The 23,407-nt window shown below is 41.9% G+C and overlaps 1 long non-coding RNA gene across 1 annotated transcript in view; it reads right to left on the bottom strand.

Moving 5' to 3' along the window:
* Nucleotides 1-6,513: 6,513 nt before the first annotated feature.
* The window catches only part of LOC130273360 (uncharacterized), an 80,404-nt gene continuing 63,510 nt past the window's right edge, over nt 6,514-23,407 (bottom strand). Inside the window, exons 2-3 of the long non-coding RNA XR_008843968.1 lie at nt 7,616-7,704; nt 6,514-6,651 (exon numbers count right to left, since the gene is read on the bottom strand). This is a non-coding gene — a long non-coding RNA (uncharacterized LOC130273360). The remainder of the gene's footprint in view (nt 6,652-7,615; nt 7,705-23,407) is intronic.

Raw genomic sequence — 23,407 nt, 5'->3', positions numbered from 1 at the left:
TGATGACAAGGGGATGATGAAGGGGGGTAGGGGATGATGACAGGTGATGATGATGAGGGTCTGGATGATGACAGGGTGAGGATGATGAGGATGTTAATGACGGGGGTCTGGATGATGACAGGGGGGGTGATGTATTTCCCACCCTAGGCTTATACTCGAGTCAATAACTTTTCCTGGGATTTTGGGGTGAAATTAGGGGCCTCGGCTTATACTCGGGTCGGCTTATACTCGAGTATATACGGTAATAATAAAAATTCATAAATAATAAGGCATAATGTAAAAATGATAGAAAAAGAAATAAACACACAATTAATGAAATAGGATTGTGTCATGTGAATAGAGTTTATATCAATTAAATGAAATTATAGTGGCTATGGTGACTATAGGATGCGTCTCTATCAAACATCTATATGTGGTTCTTTATTAACTATAGCATTATGCTTCCCCACTATTATCACTATTACACGCATATAGAGGTAGTTGGAATGCCACATGAGCGCTGATCAGCAATGGCTATTTGATATGGGAGTGCGTTATGTAAGACTTTGAAATCTTGGTAGGATGTATAATCCTTGAACCGCGTCCTAAGTAAATTCGTATAAACACTGTGCGTTGCATAATTGGCCAAATAACTTTTTTCTTCTATACAGCCATAATTATTTAATCGCGCTGCTACATCACATTACTTATCTTTTAGACTCTGTGCTGTACTTTTTGAGTACTCTACATGGCTTTTATGACCATGCTGGTTTGTGTGCGTTCATGTGGGTTTGTGTGCGTTGTGAACATATCATGATACTTACCCATTATGTTATCACTTACTATTATTTTCCATGATTGGTTGAAGCATTGTGCTTCTCAATACCCATGTGTATTTATATGCGCTGCTACATTGTAATATTTACCTGATTGACTCTCTTGATGTAGCTTCATCGTAATATTGCCTTTTTGCATGTTTTTTAGATATTTTTGGACCACTTTATATGGTTGATTTGGAGCATCTCTTAACTTTATGTGAATTGGTACTGTGCGTTGTGCACATGCGCATGGGGTACATTCTTGAAATTTTGCTGGGGTTCATGCGCGATGCATGGCAATCACGTGATATGTGTTGCGGTTATGTGACTCAGTGCGTGTCGCAAGGATTGAGCATAACATAGATGTCTATGCGATGCACGGTGGTTACGTAGTGTGTATTGTAGGTCACGTGACTCTGCGTATGACGTACCAGGCTGTCGTGCGCACACAGCCTCTACATATATGGAGTGGTTGTTCCTTCACAATAGAGGCACCGAATATGATGTAATTACTTACAGACCGGAAGATAACATAGCGCATTAGATGCAAGAGGACTCCGAACATGGCGGGGTGCCCATCTGCAAGGTATTAGTCAATTAACTAATTAAAATATGAGTATATATAATGTGAAGGGACTTTGAAAAGCTCAGCGCCCTGAGGAGCAACAGAAAATGTGGGGTCTTCTGTGGCCTCGTCCTCATACTAACATCAGTATTCCTTGGTCTCTCCATCCAGTCTGGGATGCTTGCTTAGTATTATCCACACGTTTGCAAATATATAAGGAATGCATTTTTGAAGTATCTTTGATATCACTAATCCTTGTCATATTGCTATATCCCTTATCTTGTGTATATATTTCATATTTTATTGCAAATGTTATCTGGATGGAGTGAGGTAACATCTTGTACAGAGGGACTGGTGCCAATATCTAGGGGAGGGGGTTCATGGCCCCTCCCCAGAGTTGTGCTTGGGCTTTATTTTGTAGCCCAAATTTTTTTTTATTGTTTTTATTTTTTTGTCCTTTTCATCACATATGTGTTGTTGTTTACAGGGATATATATGTACTCAATAAAGATTTGTCTTATTAAGCATTACAACACTGGTGTGCTGATATTTTTCAGTGTTACTCTTTTTCTGTGTTTTTGGCTATGTATATCGGTACACTGACCAGGACCCATATTATTATTGATTGAGCCCCCTCAATTTCCGGATCTTTGTGAATAGAGTGTATATCAATTTAATGAAATTAAATAAACTAAAAACTTGTGGCAAATAAAAGAAAAGACTGTGTAAATTACAGATAAATTAAATGTAAAATGGGCAGACGGCCGCAAAGGTAAGTATGCAGAGCACATGGGTCAAACTGCAATAAATATTAAAAATGTCAAAGGTGCAACAAAGCGCGGGCAAAAAGATGCCAGACCTACGGGAATACTGTGAGACTCACTATAATGGGGGAAAATGCAATAAATAAACAATCCAAAGAGCTAAGTGTGGTGAAAAAGTATTTATTAAAAGGTCAAAAGATTAAAACACATAAACTGAGTAGACACTGTGAAGTACTGCGATATACACAGCAGGCCTGGAGTAATATTGTTTTTTCAAATGTTTTTTATGTACTTGAAAAATGTATATATATATAAATAAATATGAAAGAATATATCTATAGATACCTGAAGATGGTTTAGAACCCTGTGATGTCACACATGCTTGTGATGATGTCACCCTAAGCTGAACAAAAAGGGGCTCGCCGGCTACAGTCTCTTTAGTGTGTTTTGCATTCACAACCTGTGGTGCAAAGTGTTTGTTAGAGAGTTTCTATTTGCGATAGAGAATACGAGATTTTAACCATTCCTTGTCTGAAGAGAGAACCACAAGGTAAGTCTCAGCCTCTTCTATTCATACATACACAGGGCTTTTTGTTTGTTTGTCAGTTTTGTTTTGTTTTTTGGCAAAAAAAAAAAACAACCAATGAATTGCCAAAAGAAATAACAAAAGTTATATTTCTTATAGCATTGTGACACTACTATGCTTAGGCATTAAACATATCAAAATGCACAGATAGTAGTATCATGACCAGAGCTTTTTCTTGCAAAAGTGCTAAAATGCAATTACGCCCAAAAAAGCCCCCAAGAAAATGAGTCCTAATTCATGAAGTTCTAAAAGATATAAGTCTATGAGAAAGATTTGTTGGTGAAAGATTAGGGCAGAAATATAATAGTATATAATAGTATTCTGTGTGTACTAACAATAGAAAAACTCCGGGTACTCGGAAAGGGAAAAATGTTGTCAAATCAAATAGTGGCAGAAAGTCATATAGGGGACGGATAGATCCCAATGAGGTGGGGTAGGTTCATTAATAATAAATGTATATAGCAGGATAGCCCAATTGTATCTACAGTAAGAACTATTCCTATTGGCCAGTGACCATACAGCCAAGCCCTTATAATCCACCATTACTAGGACCGGACAGGTTCAGGATTATCAGATATTACTAGGACCGGACAGGTTCAGGGTTATCAGATATTACTAGGACCTGACAGGTTCAGGGTTATCAGAAATTACTAGGACCGTAACGGTTCAGGGTTATCATATATTACTAGGACCGGACAGGTTCAGGGCTATCAGATAATATTAGGACCAGACAGGTTCAGGGTTATGAGATATTACTAGTACCGCACAGGTTCAGGGTTATCAGATATTGATAGGACCGGACAGGTTCCGGGTTATCAGATATTACTAGGACCAGACAGTTTCAAAGTTATCAGATATTACTAGGACCGGACACGTTCAGGGTTATCAGATATTACTAGGACCGGACAGGTTCAGGGTTATCAATATATTACTAGGACCAGACAGGTTAAGAGTTATCAGATATTACTAGGACCGGACAGGTTCAGGGTTATCAGACATTGGAAACCTCAAGGAAGACGTCTCCATATAAAACACTTATAGAGAAGCGTCTTCTTCTGAGGCTGCGATGGTCTTAGTGTTATCTTGTGGGTCTGTGCTGGACATTTCTGCTCTGTATGAAGGATCTATTGTATAATGACAGGAATGATGACATGTTGTCTAATGTGTTCACCTCTCTCTCTCTCTCTCTCTCTCTCTCTCTCTCTCTCTCTCTCTCTCTCTCTCTCTCTCAGTAATCAAAATATAAGGATCAATCAGCTACTTTAAACTTACATAAATATTTTGTACAGTGCTCAATCGCATATTACCTATAACATTTTACAGACCTGCATGGTATATGTGTGTACAGTTACTGATTTCCATAAATAGTGACAAATGAGTTTTAGTCTAACCATAATAATTTAATTTGTATAATGTGGATACAGTTGTTTAAATTACATGTGTATGATTTACCAATACATCAGATGAAAGACGTAACTAATCTTAAGGTGAGCATGGTCCATGAATAAGGTTGTTACTGATAACATGTCAGGTTCCATGCAATGTCTGTCCGTGCCATGTGAATGGGATTTCAAACTTGTTATAATAAAGTTGTTTTATCTGGATTGGTCCTGCTCATTTTACTACCTACCCATCAGAACAAAGTTAGGAAGGTTTTACTGAAAGTCTTCAGTCCTGTTCAGTTCCACAATGAACAAAAAAACCCTACCTAGATGTCAGAATCATTATCGATTGCAGCATTTGTTTGGGGGTGGAGGGGTGTAAAATGTTCAGGATCAGTGATAGCTCTGATCCCAGCCTTTGCAGTGGGAGCCCAGTTGGTGGATGGTGTGGGCACAGTTCCTGAACTAATACAATCCATATACCTGTACATCAATTTACAGCAAAGTACTCACAGCTACAATGTTTTATGAGGAGTTAAGATTTAGACATTTTTACATAATTAAAACAAGAGGTTTAGGGGATGCATTAGAAGGTGTTTTTTTTTGTTTTGTTTAGGGAACATTTCAAATTGATGCTGGAAATCAGTGTTTGTAAATAAGTGGTATTAAAGTGGTATTCTGGTTTCAGAAAATTGCATTTAAAAAAGACTCCACCCCAAGATATATAACCTACCTATATAGTGTTATCACAAATTGTACTGGCTTCAGCATGCTTTTGCATGATTCCACCCAACAAGAAGTTGTGTAGCTCTCTCATTTACATTGTGGTATTGTGTCCAGCTCCCCAGCTCCTCCTTTATTCCTAAAAAATGCATTATATCTGCTTTCTCAAGGGGTGGATCTTGTCTCTGAGCTCTAGCCCCACCTCCTGAATGATGTCATCACCTCTGACAAGCCCCTACAGCCAATATTCCTGTCATATACACATATACATAAATATCTTTATTGAGACTTTCAGAGAGAATGAGGTGTTTTTACAACCTGCTGCTTTGTGCTGAACAATGACACAAGAAGAGGAGCAGACAGAATGAATGCAGCAGGTGCACTGGTCTGCTTTGAAATTAGATGTTCTGCAACAGCTCTGGGTGTGGAACTGGCAGGAATGCTGTGAGAGGGAAGTAGGCAGGGTGGGAGGACTGTGATGAAGAATTGATAGAAAGCAATGCATTCTGGAAGTTGTAGCACTGACCAACTGCTCAACCAGGAAGTACAGGACTAAAAACCCTATAACAAATGGATTTTTGGTGATTTGAGAACTTGGGCAAACAAGTAAAGCAATGCTACAGTATATGCTCCTGTTGCATTTTTTTAAACTGATGTCAGGTCATCCCTCTGACAAGCACCTACAGCCTACATCACTATCTCCCTGTAATATACATATATATTATTCACCTTGTCTCCAGTGTAAAATTATTGAGACATTCCAAAAATATTTGAACAATTATATTTCAAAACACTAGATTTATTATAATTGCAATACATTCAATTTTGGAACAATTTTTATTTATCTTCCAAATTTTTGGATCTACTATTGCAAGGTAGATAAAATATATATAATGTTAAGACAGCAGCAGACATGAAGCATTCTTTTTTTAGGTTAAGGAACATTTTTTCAATTTCTTCATAACCCTAAACTGTAATTGACAATCCAGCACACAGTTGGCAAGAAATCTGCTTTGTAATTTGAGGTCTTGCTCAATTTGTATCTCCAACTGAGTCACAAAAATGAAACCTGATAATATATAAAATAAGCTATTGCCAGAAAAATAATTGACAGTTTTATGCTCTTTAAGAAGGCTGTTTCGTCTTTTGAAAGGAATTTGACAAGTACCTGTCTGTATGTGCTCTGAAAGCAGTGTAACAAGCCTGCGGTATGTTATTCGCATAAGTACTTGGATAGTCAATGATGCTGTTTTGAATGCACAGGAAACACATTTATCATTTATCATGTATTTTTTTAGCCTGAAGCTCGCTATTATACAAAATATAGCACTTACCTTTATTGCCTTTGGCATGAAACCCTGAAGTGTAACCGTCTTTTAATAACATATACATATATATAACTATTAACGCAAAGTAAGCATGGTAAACTATAAAAATAATTATAATGTTCAATGTACCTTGAATTTTGAAAAGTTTCAGAGTGATAAAGGTGAGAAAATGTCACTTCATAAAAGCCAAGAGCCAAAGTGTGAAATTAAATCCCAGTATGGGAATAAAGTGCAGCTTAACATTTACCATTCAGGCAAGACTAAAATAGAAAAAAAATATGTTATTATATCATAATATAAGAGGAGAATTATAAACTAAATAAAATGAAGCATTCTCATTCATTCTTTTCATATGCATGATTGCTGCCCCCTTCTCTTGGGTGTCAAAGGTCCATTGGAAAGCATACCTTCACACCCCACTCCTCTCTAATTCCAGTTGCTTCAGTTTATGGCCGGGTGCAAGTTTGAATCCTAGTCTCTGCGGGAAGCCGATGCCAAAGTCCGCACTGTATACAGAGAAAATAAAAAGACAGATAAAGTGATTGTAACATAGCAACATAGTTACATAGTTCATAAGGTTCAAAAATGATAACTGTCCATTATGTTCAATTTATATCCCTACTTCGTCCCAGCTGTGTTGTTCCAGAGGAAGGCAAAAAACCTTATAAGGGTTCGTTCACACGAGCATATTTTGTTTCAAACTCAAAATGTGTTTCCCGCCACGAGTTTGAAAGAGGCTGGCTCTCCACAGCAGATTTTTGGCTGCATAATCTCCACTGTTGAAAATCCACCGCAGACCCTTGACTACAATGATCCCTTTCAAACTCGCAGCGTGAAACACACTGCGAGTTTGAAACAAAATAAGCTTGTGTGAATGCACCCTAAGGCTAAGGCCAAATGCCCCATACCAAAGGGAGTACTTCCTTCCTGACTCCAATATTGGAGCACTTCTCAATTCTCTATTCTCAAGTCTATTATTTTTACACTTCTTGAATCATCAGGAAGACTCAATAGTGATGTGTGCACGTCAGTAATCAGAGATTGCAATATTACAGCATGATATTTACTATAATAGGATGAGAGCAGGTATAGTAGGAACAGTATTGCCCCACTGCAAATGTACCTTTGTTCTCTTGCTCACTCTGGTTCATGCTTCATATGTACTGTACCATCCTAGTGGTAATTTGACCACTAGAAACAAGAACGTGGTGCATTTAAGTTTGAGTTTTAACATTCTGAGTTACTCCTCTATGTGGTTTCATGCACATGAGCAGTGCAAATTGGTTTCTGTATTTTGGGTATATATTATTATAATTTTTTTTAACTCTAATTCGATAAAATTCAAGTTTTACTTCGTATGTCCATATGCCAGATTTTTTGATGTATTCAGATTTAGTAGTGGAGATTGCATTTGTTGGAAAGGTCATCAGATTTCCTTACTGTTTGATATTTTAGGGACTTGTCACTTACCCCTTCCTGATTTGCTTCACAGTGGACATCACACATTGTCTCAAGGGTGCCTATGTAGATGGGTTGGATGTTAGCATTTCAGTGTCATCCTGGTCCAAAAATTTGAAAAAGTTTATAAAAGAAATACAAAAATGGATCAACATGTTTTAGGGGTCTAGACTAAATACATGCAACATTCCTCAGGATAAGAAATCAATGTCTTATACTGAATTCATTCCCTTAAAATCTCCACTGAGGTGAAGGTGCTCTCACTACTTCTCTGTATTCAAGACTTGGTATGCGTTTCAATTCAGACACACACCAATGTAACATCACATCCCGCACACCTCTTACCATTTGTGCCACCTTCTATGATGTGCATTCCAGCAGGAAGGTGTGTAAGCACAATGCCACATCCAGCATTGCATTCCACAATACGTTCTACCACCCCATACACATCATATAATGGCTTCCATGTGCATTCCGCTATCTGCTATATTTGCATTCATGCATCTTTAAAAACTTTTTTTTAAAAATTCCCTTGTACTTAATGCTCAACATTATATTAATTAATATACTAACTTAATTACTAACACAATCCTTATGGCACAGGAATGGAGATGGACTTGCCCTAAACTATGCCAATTTTAAATCTACATTGATATACTAATAGTAATATAATTATTTACAAGCTGTTTATTAATATTCTATTAATCTGGCAAGGTTCAAAAGAGAACCTAAACGATTTTATTAAAAGTATGAATGCAAACAACTAAGTTCTCCAGGTGTTACTACTAAATATTCTATATAACCACATTAGCAGAATCAGAAGAAATTTTTATACGGAGAAGCCTGCCTTTGACACTGTCGACCACTCCCTTCTGTTACAAACTCTCTCATCCCTAGGCATTACAAATTTAGCACTCTCCTGGATCTCTTTCTACCTCACCAACCAGACACTTAGTGTATCCCACTCACATGTCCCCTCCTCACCTCACCCTCTCACTGTTGAAGTCTCCAAAGTTTTGACCTGGGGCCTCTACTCTTTGATATCTATACTCTTGGCATGAGACAGATTACAGAATCCTATGGCTTCATGTACCATTTCTACACAGATGACACTCAAATCTACCTCGCTATTAAGACGTCACCTCTCTCCTTTCCCAAATCCCAGATTGTCCACTATATCATCCTTCTTGCTTTCTAAAACTCAACATGGAGAAAACAGAATTCATCATTTTCCCCATTTCTCTCTCCCATCTCTAACAATCACAGTCAATGGCTGCACTCACTCCCAAGTCCAACAAGTCTTCTGCCTTGGGTCACCTTCGACTCTGGGTTGTCTTTCAACCGGCACATCCAGATCCTTGTCACCTTCTGTTGCCTTCACCTCAAAAACATTTCTTGAATTTTCTCATTCCTTAACTTTGACTTAAAGGGGTATTCCGCTGCTCAGCGTTTGGAACAAACGAACACTGGAGTCACAGGGAGCTTGTGATGCACAGCCCCCCCCTCATGATATCACACCCCACCCCCTCAATGCAAGTCTATGGGAGGGGGTGTGACAGCAGCCATGACCCCTCCCATACACTTGCATTGAGGGGGCAAGGCTATGACGTCACGAGCTCCGGGCACCGGCTCCAGCGATCGGAACAGTTTGCTCCAAATGCTGAGCAGCCTAGTACCCCTTTAACTAAATTATTGGTACATGTCCTCATTATCTCTCATTTGGACTATTGCAATATCCTTCTCTGTGGCCTTCTATCAAACACATTTGCTTCCCTCAAATCCATACTCAACTCTGCTACCCAACTGATCCACCTCCCACCTCGCTTTTCCTCTGCTTCTCCCATGCACGAGTTCCTTCACTGGCTACCTGTTGTCCAACAAATTCAGTTTATACTGTTCACCATGACATGTAATGTCATCCACAATCTGTCCCCTTCATATATCTCTGCTCCCCTCATGTAATGTCCAATGCTCTTAAGACATTTGCTCGCCCCTCATCTGCACCTCACATAACTGTCTACAAGATTTCTCCCACATAACAATGAAACTCGCTACCCCAACACATCTGGCACTCACCCACCATCAGAACCTTTAAAAGCAACCTAAAGACCTATTACTACATGCAAGCCTATGACCTACAATAACCCTGCTGCCACTGTCCTAGAAATGGCTACTTTCCTAACTTCTTATAGACAACAAGCTGTCCCCCTCACCTACAGCCCCCCTACTCCTTGTAGATTGTAAGCCCATACGGGCAGGGCCCTCATTCCCTCCATATCAGTTTCTAATTTACTATGTGTTAATGATTTCTTGATGGTCCCATAGACTTATAATTAAGAGAAGCTGGATGGAGATTGCTGAGAACCGTAAAGTGAAGTGCTTAAGCATGCAGTTTTCCCCTTTTATTCAACTGATCAGTGGGTCTCAGCACTAAGACCGGACTGATTCAAACGTCAACATTTTTTTTTTTTTTTTATGGCAGGGACAGTTTAACCCCTTAAGGACCCAGCCATTTTGCATCTTAGGACCCGGCCATTTTTTGCACATCTGACCACTGTCACTTTAAACATTAATGCTTTTAGTTATCATTCTGATTCCGAGATAGTTTTTTCGTGACATATTCTACTTTAACATAGTGCTAAAATTTTATGGTAACTTGCATCCTTTCTTGGTGAAAAATCCCAGAATTTTATGAAAAATTTGAAAATTTTGCATTTTTCTAACTTTGAAGCTCTCTGCTTGTAAGGAAAATGGATATTCTAAATAATTTTTTTTTATTCACATAAACAATATGTCTACTTTATGTTTGCATTATAAAATTGATGTGTTTTTACTTTCGGAAGACACCAGAGGGCTTTGAAGCCCTCTGGTGTCTTCCGAAAGTAAAAACACATCAATTTTAGCAGCAATTTTCCAATTTTTCTCAAAATTTCCAAAATCACAATTTTTCAGGGACCAGTTCAGGTTTGCAGTGGATTTGAAGGGTCTTAATCTTAGAAATACCCCACAAATGACCCCATTATAAAAACTGCACCCCCCAAAGTATTCAAAATTACATTCAGTCAGCATTTTAACCCTTTAGGTGTTTCACAGGAATAGCAGCAAAGTGAAGGAGAAAATTCACAATGTTAATTTTTTACACTCGCATGTTCTTGTAGACCACATTTTTGAATTTTTACAAGGGGTAAAAGGAGAAAATGGATTGTTAGTTTTGTAGCCCAATTTCTCATGAGTAAGCACATACCTCATATGTCTATGTAAAGTGTTCGGCGGGCACAGTAATGGGCTCAGAAGCGAAGGAGCGACAAGGGGATTTTGGAGAGTACGTTTTTCTGAAATGGTTTTGGGGGGGCATGTTGCATTTAGGAAGCCCCTATGGTGCCAGAACAGCAACCACCCCCCCCCCCCCACATGGCATACCATTTTGGAAACTAGACCCCTTGAGGAACGTAACAAGGAATAAAGTGAGCCTTAATACCCCACAGGTGTTTCTCGACCTTTGCATATGTAAAAAAAATATATAATTTTTTTCACTAAAATGTGTGTTTCCCCCCAAATTTCACATTTTTGCAAGGGCTAATAGCAGAAAATACCCCCCCAAAATTTTGAACCCCATCTCTTCTGAGTATGGAGGTACCCCAAAAGTTGACCTGAAGTGCACTACGGGCTAACTACAATGCTTAGAAGAGTAGGAGTCATATTTGGCTTTTTGAGAGCAAATTTTGCTCGGGGGGCATGTCGCATTTAGGAAGCCCCTATGGTGCCAGGACAGCAAAATAAACCCCCATGGCATACCATTTTGGAAACTAGACCCCTTGAGGAACGTAACAAGGGGTACAGTGAGCATTTACCCCCCCACTTGTGTCTGTCAGATCTTTGGAACAGTGGGCTGTACAAAATTTTTTATTTGCACAGCCCACTGTTCCAAAGCGCTGTCAGACACCAGTGAGGTGTAAATTCTCACTGCACCCCTCATTACATTCCGTGAGGGGTGTAGTTTCCAAAATGGGGTCACATGTGGTTTTTTTGTAACAATCAGCCACCCCTGTGCAAATCCCCTCAAATGTACATGGTGCACTCTCCCTTCTGGGCCTTGTTGTGCGCCCCCAGAGGACTTTACGCCCACATATGGGGTATCTCCGTAGTCGGGAGAAATTGCATTACACATTTTGGGGGGCTTTTTTCCCTTTTACCTCTTGTCAAAATGAAAAGTATAGGGCAACACCAGCATGTTAGTGTAAAAAATTTATTTTTTTACACTAACATGCTGGTGTAGACCCCAACTTCACCTTTTCATAAGGGCTGAAAGGAGAAAAAGCCCCCCAAAATTTGTTAGGCAATTTCTCCATTCTCCAGAGTACGGCGATACACCATATGTGGCCCTAAACTGTTGCCTTGAAATACGACAGGGCTCCGAAGTGAGAGCGCCATGCGCATTTGAGGCCTGAATTAGGGATTTGCATAGGGGTGGACATAGGGGTATTCTATACCAGCGATTCCCAAACAGGGTGCCTCCAGCTGTTGCAAAACTCCCAGCATGCTTGGACAGTCAACGGCTGTCCGGAAATACTGGGAGTTGTTGTTTTGCAACAGCTGGAGGCTCCATTTTGGAAACAGTGGCGTACCAGACATTTTTCATTTTTATTGGGGAGGGGGGCTGTGTAGGGGTATGTGTATATGTAGTGTTTTTTACTTTATATTTTATGTTAGTGTAGTGAAGTGTTTTTAGGGGACACGGGCGGGGGATTACAGCGAGTTTCCCGCTGCGAGTTTGAGCTGCCACGCAAAATTTGCTGTATCGCAAACTTGCAGCCTGATACTCACTGTAAGCCCCCTGCCCATGTGAATCTACCCTGTACATTCACAGGGGGGATCTCCAGCTGTTGCAAAACTACAACTCCCAGCATGTACAGTCTATCAGGGCATGCTGGTAGTTATAGTTTTGCAACAGCTGGAGGCACACGGGTTGGTAAACACTTAGTTAGGAAACAGACAATGTTTCCCAACCAGTGTGCCTCCAGTTGTTGCAAAACCACAACTCCCAAACATTCTCAGGCATGCTGGAAGTAGTAGTTCGGCAACATCTTTAGAGCCAGATGTTGCCGAACTACAACTCCCAGCATGCTTGGAGTTGTAGTTTTGCAACATCTGGAGGACTACAGTTTGCAGACCACTAATACAGTGGTTCCCAATCTGTGCCCTTCCAGATGTTGCAAAACTACAACTCCCAGTATGCCAAAACTGTCCAGGTATGCAGGGAGTTGTAGTTCTGCAACATCTGAAGGGCCAGATGTTACAGAACTACAACTCCCAGCATGCCTGGACAGAAAGGGCATGCTGAGGATTTGTAGTTTTGCAACATCTGGAAGGGCACAGTGGTCTCCAAACTGTGGACCTCCAGATGTTGCAAAACTGCAAGTCCCAGCATGCCCAGACGCCAAGGGCCCGACCGCGGATGAAGATCCACTCACCTGTCGCCGCCGCCACCATCTTCATCGCCGGGATCCGGGTCTTCAGGGACGAGGTAAGTACCGGGGCCGGTCCCCAGCACTCCCCCGTCCCCCGCCACATCCTCAGGTCTTCCTCCCGTCCTCTCCGGACTTTCAGGGGCCGGGCAGGGTGGGAGGAAGTAACCGCCCCCCCCCTGCGATTGGTCGGTTAACTGACCAACGGATCGCAGGGGATCGGAGGAGGTGGCCGGCTTGCCACCTCGCTCCTAGGCTCCAGCATGGTCCTGGCTGTCTGTGACAGCCGGGATCATGCAAAATTACCGGGCGGTTGGGTCCCAGAGACCCGATCAGCCCAGTATCGCTGCAGATCTCAAGGGCGATTTCCCTTGCGATTTGCGGCGATCGCCTACATGGGGGGCCTATATGGCCCCCCTCGGCGTTTGCCCTGGATGCCTGCTGAAGCATTTCAGCAGGCATCCGCTTCCGATCTCTGCCCGGCGCGCGGCAGGGACCGGAAACCGCCAGGGTGTAAGTTTACGCCCTGGGTCCTTAAGTACCAGGGCGCCGGGGCGTAAAATTACGCCCTGGGTCCTGAACAGGTTAAAGGGGTATTCCGGGATTTTGTTTTACTTGACTGTGCTACAGGGGCTGTAAATTTAGTGTAGTTCATAATATAGTGTCTGTACTTGTGTTTGATGGATGGTCTTGCAATTCTTATGTGATCTTTGCCCGGATGTTCATTTCTAGCAACAAACAAAATGAGTGTCGTCTCAGCTTTTTCAAGGTTGCAGTGTGACCTGAGACATTACATCCCTAGTCGGGTGTACAAAGGTAGCCTGTCTGCTTCAATGGGTGGAGCAACCGTCAGCAAAATACCATTTTTTTTAGCACACATAAGCAAAAACCAAATAATGACTACAGAACACCACTTTGCAGCTTTGAAAAAAATTTGTATATATATATGTATGTATATATATACATATATATATATATATATATATATAATGTGTGTGTGTGTTTATTACATTTTTTTAACACAGTTTTTTTCTCCCTAAATGTACTTACTTTTTCTTTTTTTTTTGTTACTTCTTCTACAGATCCGTGTATCCTGTGGACTCCTTCGGATTCGGTGGACTACTTCGACGACCAGCGTTTTTCTTTGCTTGATGTTAATAAAATGGTTAACAAGGGCTTGTGGGGGAGTGTTTTTTTGTAATAATTTTTTTTTTTAAACCTGTTGTTTTTTTTGTTTTTTTTACTTACTTGACAGGCTTAGTAGTGGAAGTTGTCTTACAGCGTTAGCCACAAAAACAGCTAGCGCTAACCCCAAATTATTACCCCGGTACCCAACACCACAGGGGTGCCGGGAAGAGCCGGTACCAACAGGCCCGGAGCGTCAAAAATGGCGCTCCTGGGCCTAGGCGGTAACAGGCTGGCGTTATTTGGGCTGGGGAGGGCCAGTAACAATGGTCCTCGCCCATCCTGGTAACGTCAGACTGTTACTGTTTGGTTGGTATTTGGCTGAGAATAAAAATAGGGGGGACCCTATGTGTTTAAAAAAAAAAATATTTAATTACTTATTTAAAAAAAAAACGCATAGGGTCCCCCCTATTTTTATTCTCAGCCAAATACCAACCAAACAGTAACAGCTTGACATTACAACAGTGTGCGAGGACCATTGATACTGGCCCTCCCCAGCCTAAATAACGCCAGCCTGTTACCGCCTAGGCCCAGGAGCGCCATTTTTGATGCTCCGGGCCTGTTGGTACCAGCTCTTCCCGACACCCCTGTGGCGTTGGGTACCGGGGTAATAATTGGGGGTTAGCGCTAGCTGTTATTGTGGCTAAAGCTAAACCCAGCTTAGTAATGGACTCCGTCTATAAGAGAACTTCCACTACTAAGCCTGTAAGGTAAAGGAAAAAACACAACAGGTTTAAAAAAAATGTTATTACAAAAAACACTCCCCCACAAGCCCTCGTTAACCATTTTATTAAAATCAAACAAAGAAAAACGCTGGTCATCGAAGTAGTCCACCGAATCCGAAGGAGACCACAGGATACACGGATCTGAAATGAGAAGAAAGAAGAAAAAAATGGGTTAGTACATTTATTATCACCTGCTCGCACATCTCCCGCCCCGCACGACTACAACTCCCAGCATGCCCTTACAGTAAGGACATGCTGGGAGTTGTAGTTGTGTGGTGCAGGAGATGTGTGGGCAAGTGACAAGCTTGTCCCCTGCCCCCAGCTGCACGACTACAACTCCCAGCATGCCCTTACAGTAAGGACATGCAGGGAGTTGTGGTTGTGTGGTGCAGGAGATGTGTGGGCAAGTGACAAGCTTGTCCCCTGCCCCGAGCTGCAGGACTACAACTCCCAGCATGCCCTTACAGTAAGGACATGCTGGGAGTTGTAGTTCTGCAGCTGGGGGCAGGGGACAAGCTTGTCATTCGCCTGTACTGCACAACTACAACTCCAAATCCGAGCATGTCCTTACAGTAAGGGCATGCTGGGGGTTGTAGTCCTGCAAAGGGAGCCCGGGCACACACACACACAGAGTAACGCACAGTCACACACACACAGTAACACACACAGAGTGACACACAGACAGTCACACACAGACAAAGACACACAGACAGAGACACACAGACAGAGATAGAGACAGACAGAGAGACAGACAGAGAGACAGACACACACACTCACCCATCCAGCGCAGCGATCCTTCTCTCCGGGCGCCCTGCGAGTGACGTCACTGACGGAGGGCCGGCGCAACCGAAGACGTGGGAGCGGAGGTCGGGCACAGTGCAGGTGAAGGCTGGGGGGAGTAGAGGGGTGCTGGTGGGGGCGGAGGCCGGAAACAGTGCCCGGGGGGGGGTTTATGGACGGGCACAGGGGGGGGAAGGCCGGTGGGGGCGCGGGGGGGGGGTGCTGACTGACCCCCCCCGACAGACTCCTATATCCCCTAATGTTATGTCACTTTTCCGGTCGGGTCCTGTGATTGGCTGCTGGTCCTGGCCAATCACAGGACCCAGCGGGAAATGTGAAATGACAGCAGGGGATTTTGGAGTCTGCAGCGCCGGTATATGTTATAAGGAGCCCGGGCTGACATTAAAGTGCAGCCGCCCGGGCTCCTCATATGGCCTCCCCGCTACCCTCACTTAATAATGATGGGGACACTGATATCCCCCCCCCCCCTTGTCTCCTGCCCTCGCCGCTCAGCTCCTGCTGCTACAAGACTACAACTCCCAGGGTGTCCTCACTGTAAGGGCATGCTGGGACTTGTAGTCTTGCAACAGTTAGCAGACAGATGGGAGTTGTGTGACGCTGGCAGGTGAGAGGGGGGGATGTAAATCACTGCAGTGTCCCTGTAGCAAAGCGAGGGTAGTGGGGAGAAAGTATGTCGGAGCCCGGGCATCAGTAGCTTTTCCTGCTCCATGTTGGAGCTGGAGTAAATTTAGTCATTTTTTACGTCCGTTGCGACATTTTATTGCACAGCTGCGACTGTCGCAGTTAATAAATACCTGACTAAACCAAGTAAAGTTTTCAAACCTGCGTACCATAGTCAAAAAAACAAAACTTGCTCTTCTTGCTCGCATAGATGATTGTCGCACGAAAAGTCACAATAGCGACTTTTTTGAGACAAATTTACACAGAAAAACTTGGGTAAAAGGGTTGATAAATGCCCCTCATTGAGAGGCATTTATCAAGCGATTTAGTAAAAAAATTTTTACTAAAAATGTCGCACATATGTCGCACCTGCGACTACGCGATTTTTCGTGCGACATTTTGACTGGAAAGCGAGAAAAGCAAGTTTTCCAAAACTTAAAGGAGTACTCTGATTTTAAAATGTTTAACCCCCAAATGTTCCCCATGGCTGTACCTCTCTGCACATGTACTTATTTCTGAAATCGGTGCTGCCATTCTCCCGGTGCGGGGCCCCGTATTTTCTACCACTTCCTGGTCATGGTGGTGTGGAGGATGACGTAAAAATCGTCATCCCCCATGCTGCATTGCTACAATTTCTGGTCCCTCCGTGCCTCCTTCCTCCTCAACCACCCCCCATTCCCTCCTGCTCTCCCCTCCCTATTAATTTTAATAAAAACGCCCCTCCCCGCTGCCGCCCATGCCCCTAAACACTCCCCTATTATCTTTGTCTCCCTCCCCCTCCATTCCCCCGCACCAATGAAAGGGAGCTCCGCGGCTGCACTCGGCTCCCGGTGGAGATATAGCTATGCGGGCACACGCTGCTCTCATAGCTACATCTCCCGTGGTGCCTGAGAAGTTTGTAATGGATTTCTTTTACTGTATTCAAGTAGCGCATGCGCTCTGAATTGAGGCTACGCTACAAAAGTTACTAAGTAGTTTGTAGAATATCCCTGATAGTTAAACCAGAGTAACTATCAGGGATATCATTGGCCTACAGTAATCACATGTCCGATTCCGGGGAGATGGTATGTGCACATGCGCGGCCCGATCGCGCTGATAGGTGCAGGGTATTCTGACGCGTTTGCATAGCCCAGCCAATGACGGCTGTGCAAACAAAGACCAGATGAATATGCAAAGGATGGGAGTGACCGGATCGTGGCGAGAGGGGCTGGCTGAGAGTGGGGAGGACTATGAGAGCGGTGACGTTTCGTTACAAGATGGCTGCTGTCGGCTGAACGAAATTCATAATTCTGCCAGACAGGCTGTACTTCCGGATATCAGAAAAGTCGGGGATGCGTGCAAGTGAGACTACAGAGGTAATTGACTTTCTTATATAACTTCTTGCAAGCTGTGCAATGCCCTAAAATAACTTTGCTCCAGAGTACTCCTTTAACTATGTAGTAATAATTTTAAAATGGACTATGGGTAGTCTGGTATTTATTAACTGCGACAGTCGACACTGCGCAAAAAGAAGTCGCAACAAGGTTAAAAATTTACTAAATTTACTCCAGCTCAAACATGGAGCAGAAAAAGCTACCGTATATACTCGAGTATAAGTCAAGTTTTTCAGCACGAATTTTCGCGCTGAAAACACCCCCCTCGGCTTATACTCGAGTGAACTCTCCGCCCTCAGTGGTTTTCAACCTGCGGCCCCCAGATGTTTCAAAATTACAACTCCCAGCAAGCCCGGGCAGCCATCGGGTGTCCGGGCTTGCTGGGAGTTGTAGTTTTGAAACATCTGGATGTCCACAGGTTGAAGACCACTGCGGCCTTCGACATCATCCAGCCCCCCCCCCCCTCACCCCCTTTAGTTCTGTACTCACTTCCGCTCGGAGGGACGTTAAGGTGCGCTAGTCCGGGCCATCTGTGCTGCAGGGACAGTCCGGTGCGGAGGGATAGTCGTTCCGGGCTGTCCATCTTCACCGGGCGGGCCTCTTCTCCGCGCTTTGGGCCCGGCCCTGGAATAGACACGTTGCCTTGATGACGACGCACAGGGACATTAATGAGTAACGTCCCTTTGCGTCGTCGTCAAGGCAACGTCTCTATTCTGGGCCCGAAGCACGGAGAAGAGGCCCCCCCCCCCCCTGGCCTGCTGTACTGTTCACACAGAGGCATATTCACAGTGTAGGGTCCGTCCCAGAATGAGGTTACCTATTTGGCGCCAAATTTGCAAGCTAAGTACCTCATAATTTCATAGTTTCATATATTCATTTATTGCATTACAGCTGTATAGCTTTTCATGTTCTATCTATATACTCATGTTTTATCTATATACTCATGTTTCATCTATATCTTTGTGCTAGCAGTGTGCTGCTGTATTCTCCTGTTGCTATATATTTAGCCCAGCAGCCTGCACCTGCAAGCCAGGTTTTTACAATAGTTTGGAATTAATAGTGGTGGCCAACCTATTCTTTGGTTATATATATATATATATATATATATATATATATATATATATACACATAATATTGCCACGTCCACATGAATATATATATACAAATAAATGTGCTAAATAAAATAGATGGCCAAATGATATACTGTGTGAACTTGGTTCTTTAACCCCTTAAGGACCCAGCCCCTTTATACCTTAAGGACCCGGCCATTTTTTGAACATCTGACCACTGTCACTTTAACCCCTTAATGACGCAGGGTTTTTCAGTTTTTGCACTTTCGTTTTTTCCTCTTTACCTTTTAAAAAACATAACCCTTTCAATTTTCCACCTAAAAATCCATATTATGGCTTATTTTTTGCATCACCAATTCTAATTTGCAGTGACATTAGTCATTTTACCCAAGAATTCATGGCAAAACGGGAAAAAAAATCATTGTGCGACAAAATCAAAGGAAAAACGCCATTTTGTAACTTTTGGGGGCTTCCGTTTCTACGCAGTGCATATTTCTGTAAAAATGACACCTTATCATTATTCTGTAGGTCCATACGGTTAAAATGATACCCTACTTATATAGGTTCGATATTGTCGTACTTCGGAAAAAAATCATAACTACATGCAGGAAAATGTATACATTTAAAAATGTCCTCTTTTGACCACTATAACTTTTTTATTTTTCCACATACAGGAGAGTATGAGGACTCATTTTTTGCGCCGTGATCGAAAGTTTTTATCGGTACTATTTTTGTTTTGATCAGACTTTTTGATCACCTTTTATTCATTTTTTAATGGTATAAAAAGTGACCAAAAATACGCTTTTTTGGACTTTAGAATTTTTTTTACGTGTAAGCCATTGACCGTGCGGTTTAATTAATGATATTATATTTTATTATATTTTTATAGTTTGGACATTTATGCATGCGGCGATACCACATATGTTTATTTTTATTTTTATTTACACTGTTTTATTTTTTTATGGGAAAAGGGAGGTGATTCAAACTTTTATTAGGGAAGGGGTTAAATGACCTTTATTAACGCTTTTTTTTCTTTCTTTTTTTGCAGTGTTATAGCTCCCATAGGGACCTATAACACTGCATACACTGATCTCTCATGCTGATCACTGGCGTGTATTAACACGCCTGTGATCTGTGTTATCGGCGCTTGACTGCTCCTGCCTGGATCTCAGGCAAGGAGCAGTCATTCGTCGATCGGACACCGAGGAGGCAGGTAAGGGCCCTCCCGGTGTAATGTAAGCTGTTCAGGATGCAGCGATTTCACCTTTGATCACCACGTCTGAAGGGTTAATACAGGGCATCACCACGATCGGTGATGTCCTGTATTAGCCGCGGGTCCCGGCCGTTGATAGCCGCCGGGACCAACCCGATATGACGCGGGGACACCGCGTGACCCTGCAGCATATCGCTGGAGCTGGTGGAGGACGTACATATACGTCCTTCGTCGTTAAGGGGTTAAGCATTAATAACTCTGGGATGCTTTTACCTTTCATTCTGATTCCGAGATAGTTTTTTCGTGACATATTCTACTTTATGTTAGTGGAAAATTTTTCGCCGATACTTGAATCATTTCTTGGTGAAAAATTCTAAAATTTTGGGAAAAAATTGAAAATTTTGCATTTTTTTTTTACTTTGAAGCTCTCTGCTTGTAAGGAAAAAAGACATTCCAAATAAATTATATATTGATTCACATATACAATGGGGGATATTTATCAAAGTTGTCTATGTCCCGCATCAATATAGACCAAACTACAGAGTGTTTGGCTGGTCTATTGTGCGCCTAATTTATCAAAAGGCGCACGGCTCTTGATAAATTCTGTACACAGACTGCATGATCTATGCTTTATTTAAACCTGCTCCAACATGGTCTGAAATTTCGGCATACTTTCAGCCTATGCGACTTATCGCTGAAAAGTCGCTTTTGATAAATTCAGCACCAATGCCTTTTTCAATGCATTTCAGTCTAAAATAGACTTGCATGCATCATGTTCAAAAAATCCTCTAGAGCAAAAGTCGCAGGAAAGTCGCACATATTTAGACTGCGACTTTCTGTGCGACAAATTTAGACAAGAAAAACCAGTCTAAATCCTTTTTAAAAATCTCCCCCAATATGTCTACTTTATATTTTCATCATAAAGTTGACATGTTTTTTCTTTTGGACGACATCAGAGGGCTTCAAAGTTCAGCATCAATTTTCCAATTTTTCACAAAATGTTCAAAATCTGAATTTTTCAGGGACCAGTTCAGTTTTGAAGTGGATTTGATGGGCTTTCTTATTAAACAAATACCCCATAAATGACCCCATTATAAAAACTGCACCCCTCAAAGTATTCAAAATGACATTCAGAAAGTTTGTTAACCCTTTAGGTGTTTCACAGGAATAGCAGTAAAGTAGGAGAAAATTCTAAATCTTCATTTTTTACACTCGCATGTTCTTGTAGACACAGTTTTTGAATTTTTACAAGGGTAATAGAAAAAAAAGCCCCCCAAAATTTGTAACCCAATTTCTCTCAAGTAAGGAAATACCTCATATGTGGATGTCAAGTGTTCGGCGGGTGCAGTAGAGGGCTCAGAATGGAAGGAGCGACAATGGGATTTTGGAGAGTGAATTTTGCTGAAATGGTTTTTGGGGGGCACATCACATTTAGCAAGCCATATGGTGCCAGAACAGCAGAAACCCCCCACATGGCATACCATTTTGGAAACTACACCCCTCAAGGCACGTAACAAGGTGTCCAGTGAGCCTTAACACCCCACAGGTGTTTGACGACATTTCGTTAAAGTGGGATGTGTAAATGGTAAAAAAAAAAAAATGTCACCAAAGTGCAGTTTTTTCCCCAAATTTATTATTTTTACAAAAAGTAATGGGGGAAAATGCCCCCCAAAATTTGTAACCCCATCTCTTCTGAGTATATAAATACCCCATTTTAGGACGTAAAATGCTCTGCGGGCGAACTACAATGCTCAGAAGAGGAGTCACATTTTGTTTTTGGAAAGCAAATTTTCCTGAAATGGTTTTTTGGAAACTACACACCTCAAGGAACGTAACAAGGGGTACAGTGAGCCTTAACACCCCACAGGTGTTTGACGACTTTTTGTGAAAGTTGGATGTGTGAATGAAAAAAATAAAAAAATTCACAAAAATTCATTTTTTTCCCCAAATTTTGCATTTTTACAAGGGGTAATAGGAGAAAATGACCCCCAAAATTTGTAACCCCATTTCTTCTGAGTATAGAAATACCCAATGTGTGGACGTCAAGTGCTCTGCTGGCGCACTACAATGCTCAGAAGTAGTGTTGCTCGCGAATATTCGCAATGCAAATTTTATTCGCGAATATCGCATATTCGGGAATTCGCGAATATTCGCGAATATAGCACTATATATTCGTAATTATGAATATATATATATATTTTTTTTTTCACAGTACACATCACAGTGATCATCCCTCTCTGCTTCCAGCTTGTGTGGTGTAAAGAAGGCTCTAATACTACTGTGTGAGATCGGTGTGAGAATTTTCGCATATGCGAAAATTTGCATATGCAGATTTTCGCATATGCGAATTTTAGCATATGTTAATATTTGTACATGCAAATTTTCGCATATGTTAATTTTCGCATACGCAGAATTACGCATATGCGAAAATAAAACGAGAATATTACAAATACGCGAATATTCGCGAATATATGACGAATATTTGTCCATATATTTGCGAATATTCGCGAATTCAAATATGGCCTATGCCGCTCAACACTACTCAGAAGAGGAGGAGCACCATTGAGCTTTTTGAAAGAGAATTTGTTTGGAATGGAAGTCGGGGGCCATGTGCTTTAACAAAGCCCCCCGTGGTGCCAGAACAGTGGACCCCCACATGTGACCCTATTTTGGAAACTAGACCCCACACAGAATTTAATAAGGGGTGCAGTGAGTGTTTACACCCCACTGGCTCTTGACAGATCTTTGGAACAGTGGGCTATGCAAATGAAAAATAAAAATTTTCACAGTAATTTATCATTTTCACGGATCACTGTTCCAAAAATCTGTCAGACACCTGTGGGGCGTAAATGCTCATTGTACCCCTTATTACATTCTGTGAGGGGTGTAGTTTCCAAAATGGGGTCACATGTAGGGGGGTCCAATGTTCTGGCACTATGGGGGCTTTGTAAACACGTGGCCTTCAATTCCGGACAAATGTTCTCTTTAATATCCCAATGGCGCTCACTCTCTTCTGAGCATTGTAGTTCGCCCTCAGAGCACTTTACATTCACATATGGGGTATTTTCTTACTCAGAAGAAATGGGGTTACAAATTTTGGGGGTCTTTTTTCCTATTTTCCCTTGTGAAAATGAAAAATTTAGGGTAACACCAGCATTTTAGTGAACTTTTTTTTTTCATTTTCCCATCCAACTTGAATGAAAATTCGTCAAACACCTGTGGGGTGTTAAGGCTCACTATACCCCTTGTTACATTCCGTGAGGGGTGTAGTTTCCAAAATGGGGTCACATGTGGGTATTTATTTTTTGCGTT

Source organism: Hyla sarda, chromosome 5 (assembly GCF_029499605.1).
Source record: "Hyla sarda isolate aHylSar1 chromosome 5, aHylSar1.hap1, whole genome shotgun sequence".
NCBI classification, from domain to species: domain Eukaryota; kingdom Metazoa; phylum Chordata; class Amphibia; order Anura; family Hylidae; genus Hyla; species Hyla sarda.
The sequence above is the reverse complement of the archived record's forward strand: the minus strand, read 5'-3'. Positions and strand labels throughout refer to the sequence as shown.